The sequence below is a fragment of the Panthera onca genome, chromosome A1 (assembly GCF_046562875.1).
Source record: "Panthera onca isolate mPanOnc1 chromosome A1, mPanOnc1 haplotype 2, whole genome shotgun sequence".
NCBI lineage: Eukaryota > Metazoa > Chordata > Mammalia > Carnivora > Felidae > Panthera > Panthera onca.
The window spans coordinates 210,831,774-210,841,457 of NC_138339.1; the positions used below are offsets into that span (position 1 = coordinate 210,831,774).

The following is a 9,684-nucleotide window of genomic DNA, read 5'->3' on the forward strand; positions in this document are numbered from 1 at the left end:
TATATGCCAAAATATTTACAAAGGAGAAAAAAAATGGGGAAAACAAACCGAACGGCAACAACAGGGACAGAGTTAAATAGATGACGGTATGTCTGTTTATGAAATACTTTGTAGACATTAAAAGTCATGTGTCTGAAGAATAAGAGAAGATGTTCACAAAAGAATGCTAAATGGAAAAAGCAGCCTGATAAATTATACATACGTTGTGATACCATGATGATTCCATGGTGGAAAAGTAGCAAACTCAGAGGGAGGGAATCGAGGCAGCCTTCCTTCTTCTTACTTTTCTGAACCTTCAAATACTCCTGTAAGTATTTATTAACAATAATAATAATGAACATTGGTTGAAGTCTTAGTGCATGCCACATCCAGTCTTAGAAACTTTATACACATATCAAGTCACTTAATCCTCATAATGACTCTATCAAATAGGCCCCATTATTAAATCCATATTATAGTCAAAAAGAGTCTTGGAGCCAGGTTCTTTGTTCAAAGTGATCCAGCGAGGACAGGGTAGAGGTGAGACTCGACGTTAGGTCTCTGTGGTCCCAATCTTTCAAACTTACTTCGTTAACTCGCCTCTAAGATCAGTAAATATACAGGTGGGGGTAATGCTCCTAATTTCAAAAATGTCCTCCCGCTGCCCCCACCCACCCCCCCCATACACACACACTCTATTTTATAAGGGAATACCGGGTGTTTAGTGGAGGAAAGCCAGACATTCCAGAACTGGACTCTGCTTTTATGTCAAGCCATTCACTTTTTATGCCAATATCACCAAAACACTGATGATAGGACCTTGTTTTCTGTGGGAGGAACGGGGATTATAAAAGGTCAAAGAAAATGACTTCACATTGTTAGCAATTAGCTAATTAAGTAAATTATGTGAAGTATTTAACACTAGAACTAGTCATTAGAGTTTACAAGTAGATTAAGAAAAAATAGGAATGGGTTTTGTACTTTGGAATAAAATGAGATGGGAAAGAGATGCCTTTTTCTCCCCTGGGAACCCTTCTGCTTTGAGAAGTGCAGTCAGGCTCATGGGGGTCCCAGGCCAGCCCCTCGTCAGCTGAGTGAGGACCTTGGCCCAGTCACTTACCTTCTCTGGGTCTCAGTTTCCTCATCTGTAGGGGTAGGTCCAGATGATTTATACATTCCTTGCTCTGATTATCACTGCTTCTATGACAAAATTGTCACTGTTTCTATGACAAATTCTATGACAGAGGACAAACCTGTATCTGAAAAGGCTGGTCGTCCGCCTCCCAGACACAGGAATCCAACATTTTGCACGACCTTTCTCCTCTAGAAAGAGGACCCCTTTTCTTCTCCCCAGCCCGGCAGCCCCAGGGCTGAGATCACAAGCCTTTCGTCAGAGCTTTTTGTGATAAAGCAGCCGAAGTAGGGGTGAGGCTAGGAGAGAAAGTGGGATCGGGGATGATGGAGAGCTTTTGGGTGCTGTAAGAATCTCTAGACCGTATTCCTACCCACGCTTCCTGATTGGAACTGCCCAGAGAACTGTATTCTGATTCCATTGTTATTGTTTCTTTTTCCCCTTTAAAGCACTGTCTATGGGAATAAAGGCTCATAATCTCAGGGATCGCTGAGCTAATTTATAAAATGAGAAAAGGAAGTTATTTTCTGTGCACGTAGCATGATATTCCCCCTGACAATGCACACACTGGGCTGGCAGTGCCTGGCTCGCTTCTCCAGCCCACTTGATATTCTGCTCACAGTGCAGAACACAGGAGGGTCAAGGCCAAACATAGATGATGCACAATAGAAACACGCCAAGAGCAGGCTGTTTTCCGGGGACCAGAAAATGTTACCCTATTACTGTTCAGGGACAGCGAGAAACAGAAAGAGGAGAGGGCCCTCAGTGGTGTCTGAGGGACAAACACCTGCGTTAAATCTCAACAGGATCCACCTGCAGGAACCTCAAAGAACAGAAACCTCTCTCTGAGCCACGCGGCCCCTGGTAAACCAGTAACATCTAGCCAGCCAGGGTCCAGGCACATGCAGGCCCCATGGAGTACGTGGAGATGGGTGAATTGAGGCGGGTGAATATGAAAACAGACAGTGAGTAAAAGATTGCCCGTGGGCACGGACGCTCAGCCAGGGGAGAGTACATTTCCTCTTCCACAAGCCTCCCGGCTCAACTGAAAGGTTCTTAATGCTAGAGCTGGAGTAAGGATGAGGAGCTCCTGGTGATTCCCATTTCTTGACCCATGCTGTGGACCAGACCTGGTGCCACGGGCCAGAGTTATTTCATCTGAGTTATTTTCAATCCTCACAAGTACCGCATGTCATAGTTAAGGAGACCGAGACTCAGAAAGTTTAAGAAACTTGACCAAGCTAACACAGCTAGTAAATCCCACAGCTGGGGGGACTGGAACCGGAGTTTGATTGTTCCCAAACCAGCCCTTGTTCCATTATGCCACATGGTCACCTCCCATCCATATGTCGAGAGCTTGTTATATAGAAAACACAACGGATGGCAGTGTCTGGGGTGGGGGGGGGGGGTGGGTGGGGGGGAGAGAGAGGAAGAGATCATATGTGTGTGTGTGTTTGTACAGAGATCTCCAAACACTGCGGGATCTGAACACAGATCAGTCCAGTGGAGCAAACCGCCCAAACCTCTGCTTGGCCATCTTTCCTGATTCCGAGAATCCTCCCCTGTGATGGCAGCCAGGCCAAGTTACCAGCCATCACTGCCGGGGCTGGAAGTAGAGGTGAGTGTGACCTACGCCCCCTGTGTGTCACATGCTGCTCCCACCACGCGGCCACCTCTTCAGCATACTATACCCGAAAAGGTTCCACACAGGCCACTGGGCCATCCGTAGACCAGCCTACCACACCAGCTTCCCGAAGCTTCTCTCCGGCTGCCAGGGAGCGGAGGCTTTGGTGAAAAGCAGCCATCACAGCGAGCATCAGAGGGCTGAGGAGGAACCGGGGACCCTGTGCTGCACTTCAGTCTGCATTGGTGTGCAGCTTGACTTCTTTTAGGCTTGTCTTGGTTTTCCTCCAATCAACTCATGTTTCTGGTTGTCACCACCTTGCTGCGTAAAAGCAGAAGCCTGGGTCTCCTTGCCGCTTCCCCAAAACAAGAGAGAAAATGAAGAGATTAAACAAAAGAAAACAAATGGCGTCTTCCTATGATGTATCTACAGACAGGGTGCCTGCCTATATCGTGGGCAGTTCGAACTGGAACCTTCTGGGAGTGAAGCCCCCCACCCCGCCCCCGGCTATTAATAATTACATCAGGACCATCAGCACAAACTGGACCGGCCTGTGCAAGACAAGATGTTTCCGTGGAATAAGTCTCTGCAAACAGGGTCCATGTCATGGCTCTTTCCTGGGCAGCACGTAGCATATTAGGAGGTGGTGGCAGTTTTCAGTAATAAACCTATGAAATGAGAAGAAGAAAAGAAACGGGGTTGGGTGGGGTTGGGGCCAGCAGAGCAGGTAAAGTGGCCTTTCCTGCCTTTATCTTTCCTGCAAACTGTCAACAGTCAGAGATGTCCCTACACTGGGCCCCACCTTCCTCAAAGCCTTTAAGCTCTTTGCAGGCACCATTCTGAATAAATTCTCCAGGCCAGAGATATTTGCATTGCAACTGTGAAGGAACCCCTGAGGGACAGGAGTGGCTCCAAGCAGCCTGGGACCTGGGAATCCTACAAAAGGTAGAAGGAAGCCTGCTCAAGCTGCCCCCTGCGGTGAGGTTTTTCAGAAGAGAAAACGCCCCCTCCCCCTTCCTCTCTTTTCAGAGATTTAAAGGGAATAACCTGGCACTGGCGAATACTGAATCCTTAAGATTAACTGGCTCTAAGTGTTGTCGATTCAGGGTTAATGAGGGCCAAGCTGCTGAGCTTGCCTCATGTGCCAGGCTGGCACCCTCACCCACGTAGGAGGGGGCCAAGCAGCACCTCTCGGAGGTATAGCCCCAAGGGTTGCAGGATTTTTTACATCAATACCCAGGGTTCATTGTCCCTCGAAGAATGAACAGGTGGACACAGAATAATAGGCGCCAACAGACAAAAGTTTATTAGAGTATAAGATCAGAAAGTAAGAATTGCAGGAAAGCTCTCTTTACAGAGAGGGGGCATCTGAAAGTGAATGCCCATGGACTACAGGAAAGGGACTTGTTTTATAGGGTTTGGGGGGCCCCCTTTCCTTCTCCCTTGTTTCTTCACAGGTTCTACCCTTATTGGGTAGGTAACTCTACGTGTCTAGTCATCCCTTTCTTTTTTCTTTTTTAGGTTTATCTATTTATTTTGAGAGAGAGAGAGTGTGCCCAAGCGGGGGAGGGACAGAGAGAGTGATCGAGAATCCCAAGCAAGCTCCATGCTGTCAGCGCAGAGCCTATTGTGAGGCTCGAACCCACGAACCGAGAGATCATGGCCTGAGCTGAAACCAAGAGTTGGAAGCTTAACCGACTGAACCACCGAGACCCACTAGACATTCTATTTTGATTGACTCGTTTCCACTGCATGAGGGGTGGTCTCTGGCCATACTGTTCTTTGTGCCTCGCGTGTTGTATGGTCTACTTATTTTTAGTTAGGTCTTTTGTCAAATTCCTGAGGCAAACCTGAGGGGGAGTAGGTGATGTCACACGCTTAAGAGGAACTTTATGCCCAAGGGAGTTTGCTGGAGATCAGCCGCGCCCAGGAGAAATGTTTTAAAATTTGTGTTTTCCCCCACCCAGGGACCTTCAGGCCCTAGCCTCTCCCCCTCTGCTCACCGAATCCTATCTTTCCCTAGGATACTGAGATGCCCCACCCTTGGCGGGGGCCACTCCAGAATCTGCTCTGTGCTGTTGACAAAAATGAAGTTTCTCTCCCTGCAGGCAATGAAGACGGCCATGCAAACTGGAGCTCTGCGGCCCGGCGACAGCAGAGCAGCACCAAGAGAGAGCTTCCGGGGTATTTCTTAATTGGGCACGCAGAAGCCAAAGTCTACTAATGGCCGTTTAAATACCAGCACCATTAGCTGTGTCGCTGCTGAACTACCTACCAGATGTGTAACAACCATATTTACTGGTCTTTCTGCAGCTGGTTGTACCTTCTCTGGGCTCATGCCCCATTCGTTCAAATGGCTGTTTCCCCATCTGCTTCGAGGAGAGCGCCTCCATACGGCCCCAGGACATGGTGTCCGGTGTGCTCCCAGAGGAGGCCCCGTACAAGACCCGGAGGGGAGCAGTGTAGAGGTCAAATGACTGCTACCATCTGATTTTTATTAAAAACAACATTTAAACAGAACAACCATTCTATTGCCACCAGGGTATTCTATTTTTCTGCTGGGAGAACAAAAGCTCTGTGAATGTTTTATTCAGCAGTAACTAGAACACTGTTATTATAAACTTTCTTTCCCAAACGAATTCCCTGAGCTTATGCTGCCAGAATTCCTCCTCTCCAGGGCAGTTCTGCCTTTACTCATTGACTTCTGACATCCTTCTAGAAAATCTGCCACCCGGACTCCAGCAAGCAGCAGATGGTCTCAGGGGGGCTGTGGAACTCCTTGTGGTGCAGCCCCGCCCAGGATGGCTCTGAGAAAAGTGACAAGCTATGTTTTCATTGGAAAGCAACACCATGCTACTGTCCTTACCATGATTCTCTTCAGGAGCAGATCAGAGCCTGGTGAAAGGCCCTCGGGGTGGGGGAGGGGTGTCCCTATCTGCACTGTCACCTCAGGAGTTCTGGGTAAAGCGTCACCTCCAAAAGTCAGCCTGTCAGTCAAGGACCCTCTAAGTCAGCGGAGGGAAATATCATCCAAGGGGAGAATGTGAAACAGGGTACAGCCCAAGTTCTAGAACTTCCTAGATGGTTCCACCAATAGAAATAGGAGCCCCTCCTAGGACACTACTGGATCCCTAGGATGGATTTACCTTTGATGTCGGTACCATTCCAATATCTCTGATGGAGTCTGACAGAGGAACTATACAGTTGCAAAAGCCAGCTTCCCTTTGAAAGTTCATTCAGATTGACCGCTGTCAGAGGAGAAACTCTCCCATTATGGCAGCATCAGGCAAAGCCACCACTGGGAGTGAGCATTAAAAAGAAAACAGTGATGAATGACCAGGAGATGAAGGACAAGCTAAAAAAAAAGAAAGCAGTGACCAGAGACAAAATGGGAACGGCAGGAATGGTGAAAAGCAGTGGTCACCGAATAAGGTTGCTGTGCCACAGTCTATTGGCTCTGGTATCAATTCCAACTTGTATCATCTTCCCTGTATCCCAGCAAAGGAAGATTGAAACCACATCTCCCAGTCTCTGGTATGGCTACATTTCTGGGTCCGTGCAGGTTCAGTGAACAAGATCCACTTACAGCAGCTTTGGAAGGTGGAAGGCTTTGCAAGTGTGCCAGTGGTTAAGTGGGTACCAGCAGAGGTGAGGGTTGGCAGCAAAGGGGCTCCGCGTGCCGATGGCTGGTACCACTTTGGAGGGTACAAGGATGACACCAGACGTAGTAGCAGTTGGCAAAAAGTGTGACCTCAAAGCCGAATGTTAAATGGCAGCCTCTAGTTCTCCTGCCTCCAGCCTTTCCGGGGATTTGTAAGCACTTGCTTCTCTATGTTAAATCCTTCTGGCAATACCTAGAGTGGTGAGGCAGACTGGCTGAGTGTTCACCAACCCATTTTCTTTTCTCCTGTGCACCCAACTAACCTGTGTGTCTCCAAGCCTTCCTTAAGAATTAGGTGTGACCCTATGTTAATGGACTGGGACCCATCCCAATCCATCACAGTTGGACACCACTTTCAGATCTGAGCTAAATGGCCAATACTTCAAAGCTTCCGTGCTTCTCTCCCCTCTGCTTGTGGGATGCAGACAAGCACAGTGACCTTGAAAGCTACGTGTGGAAGCGGGGGAGCTGCAGGAGGGAAGAGAATGAGCCTGGGTCCCTGTATCACTGTTTGGAAGAGAAGCTCTTGTCCGTCATCATGGCACCGGATAAAACCACAACCAGTCTTTGTGGGTGGCTGGGGGAAGGAGGTGTTAGAGATGACGAAGATGTTATAGACACAATGACCAAGAACAAAATGGTGAAAGTAGCGGTCACTGAATAAGGGAGAAAACACCGGCTACTGCTATGGAACTAAGTCTCTAAGGCTATGAGATTTAATATGGCAGTTAGCGGCACCCCAGTTAAAAGACATTTCTGTCTCTGCTTCTGCCCTGAACGGACTGATATCAGCTACCAAGGTGAAAGAAAGTCAAAATAAACCACTAACAATACATAAAAACATTATAGGCCACAACCAAAAAGAACACGTGAGCTGCAAGAATCTGCCTAAAAAGAGAGATTTGGAGTCAGTTTAAATTTCCTGAGTGAAGCCTCAGGAATGAAGTTCCTTTGATGTTATATAAACCCTGGCCCACGGTATCATTCCATCCTTATCCTTCTCTGCCTGCCACAAACACTGAGCTCCGGACAAACCACATAGAAGCCCCCAAACACACCATGGGTCTTTCTTTAATATTCCCCAGAGGGGCCAGGGCCCAGGAAACCATCCTTCCAGGTCCCAGGCCCAGAGATGGCCCCCAAGGAGAAGCCTCCCTGCTGGACAGAAAAGGCCATCCTTTTCCACAGCGGACCTTGATTCCAAGAGCCATTCCCTTTGAATGAACTCCAGGAGCAGATGCAGATCTCAGAGACAAGTGGGCGCATCCCAAGCTACAGATGTGAGGCCTGGCAACTGAACTGACAACTCAAATAGCATCTCTCGTCGATGAGCCAGGCCAGCTGGTCTGTCCCACTGGCTGGGAGCGTGCCTTACAAACGTGCCTGCCTTTTATTTTCTGATGTGTCACAATTCACCCTTTTCATTGTTTCGGAACGTTCTGGAGCACAGGCTAATCATCCCTCATGGTGTGACATCTGTTTGAGATGACCGAGGGCTCAGGCCCAGAACCTGCCTACGTCGTCATGAAGGCAGCCCTATAGTCACTGTCGGTCCATCCACTGCCATTTCCTTCTCAGTGGCTCACGAATCAAGAAGAGACGGAAAGGATGTTCTTCAGGCTGGCAATGAAAACACACCCTAAAAGAGAAATAAATTGGACTAAAAGTAGAGTTCAAAATAAATACCCATCCCTGTTCTGAGAAGATGATGTCCTTGTTGACTACAGCAAAGCAAGTAGCAGAACGCATGCATCTATTTTGGTCCCACCCCTGATAAAAACGAGCCTTCATTTAGGCTTTCAGGGGCTCAAAAGAAAGGGAAAGGGGCCTCCGCTCCTGCTGCTGGTGCCAGTCTGTGTTTTGACGTCAGAACACAATAAACATCGGCTCTGAGGGGAAGTCTCGGAGTTGAGGACGAAGAGAGGGTGCCTTTGGAACTCTTTCACAACAAAATGGCACCTGCTTGAAGAGTTCCTACTCACAACAAGTCTTGTAGAGGAGAAGATGTAACTTCTGACCCCAAGGAGCTGTGTATCTTGTCAACCCAATAACCACACTGAACCTAAAATTCAGAATGAGAAACGAAGGTAATAACTCTTTGTTGAGGGTAGAGCATGCGCTGAAAACTGTACTAAACACTTTCCATACCTGATATCATTTAATTCACCCAACAGGACCCTGAGGTAGGTGGTTTTATTCCATTATATAGAGAATGATACTGAGTCTCCAAAAAATTAAGGACACTGTCCCAAAGCCATACCACTTGTGAGCAGCAGAACCAAAAGTCACATCTGGTTTTGTTTGACTCCAAATCCTGTGCTCTCAGCTACGGGCATCTTTAATTAAGATCAGAACTCATCTGGGTAGACATGCTTGCGGCTCAGGGGTAGAGATCGGGGACCAAATGTTGACTAAGGCTGGGGACAAAGGAAGTTTCAGGTTTGGGGCATGCTGCCAGGTAGGTAGGTTTGATCGACACCTAGAGCTAGGTCCTTCCCACGGCAATTCCAGGCCAGGGGGGAACAGGCACAAGGAAGGAGGTCACCAGAGATCTCCCCCAGATAATAAAAATGTAGGGAACCTTGAGAGCAATGCTGTTAACCCCTGGGGGTAATTCCAGTCCACAACTTCTCTTTTTCAGCCTAAAGAAGCCAGACTCAAAAGGCTACATATTATATGATTCCAGAGAGAGAAAAGAGATCAGTGGTTGGCAGGCACCAGGAGATGAGGGTGGGGTCTGACTCCGAAAGGGCACAAGAACACTTTTGGGAGGTGATGGAAATGTTATGCATCCTAATTGTGGTAGCCTTTATACAACTGGCATTTAACTGCACACTTAAAGTTGGCAGATTTGGGACACCTGGGTGGCTCAGTCGGTTAAGTGTCTGACTCTTGATTCCTGCTCAGGTCATGATTTCATGGTTCGTGAGTTTGAGCCCCATGTCGGGCTCTGTGCTGACAGTGTGGAATCTGCTTGGGATTCTCTCTCTCTCTCCCTCTCTCTCTGTTCCGCCCCGACTTGTGCTCTCTCTCTCTCAAAATAAATAAATAAACTTAAAAAAATTGATATATTTTACCTCATGTAAATTACATCTCAATAAAGCTGATTTAAAATATATACATCCAATTCCCACCACCCCCACCCCCCCAAAGGGCATTAGCTGATGAATCCTGAGCTAAAGTTTCCACTGTGCAACTGCATTGCAATAAACTCCAGCATCTCAATCCTTCAATTAGTTGTTCAGCCTTCCCAGTAGGGAAATTTCCAGCAGGCAGCCCCTGCATACA

The 9,684-nt window shown here is 47.8% G+C and overlaps 1 long non-coding RNA gene across 1 annotated transcript in view; it reads right to left on the reverse strand.

The window, feature by feature from the left end:
- The window catches only part of LOC132682017 (uncharacterized), a 73,497-nt gene extending 69,823 nt beyond the window's left edge, over positions 1 to 3,674 (reverse strand). Inside the window, exons 1-2 of the long non-coding RNA XR_009611405.3 lie at positions 694 to 3,674; positions 203 to 305 (exon numbers count right to left, since the gene is read on the reverse strand). This is a non-coding gene — a long non-coding RNA (uncharacterized LOC132682017). The remainder of the gene's footprint in view (positions 1 to 202; positions 306 to 693) is intronic.
- Positions 3,675 to 9,684: the final 6,010 nt, after the last annotated feature.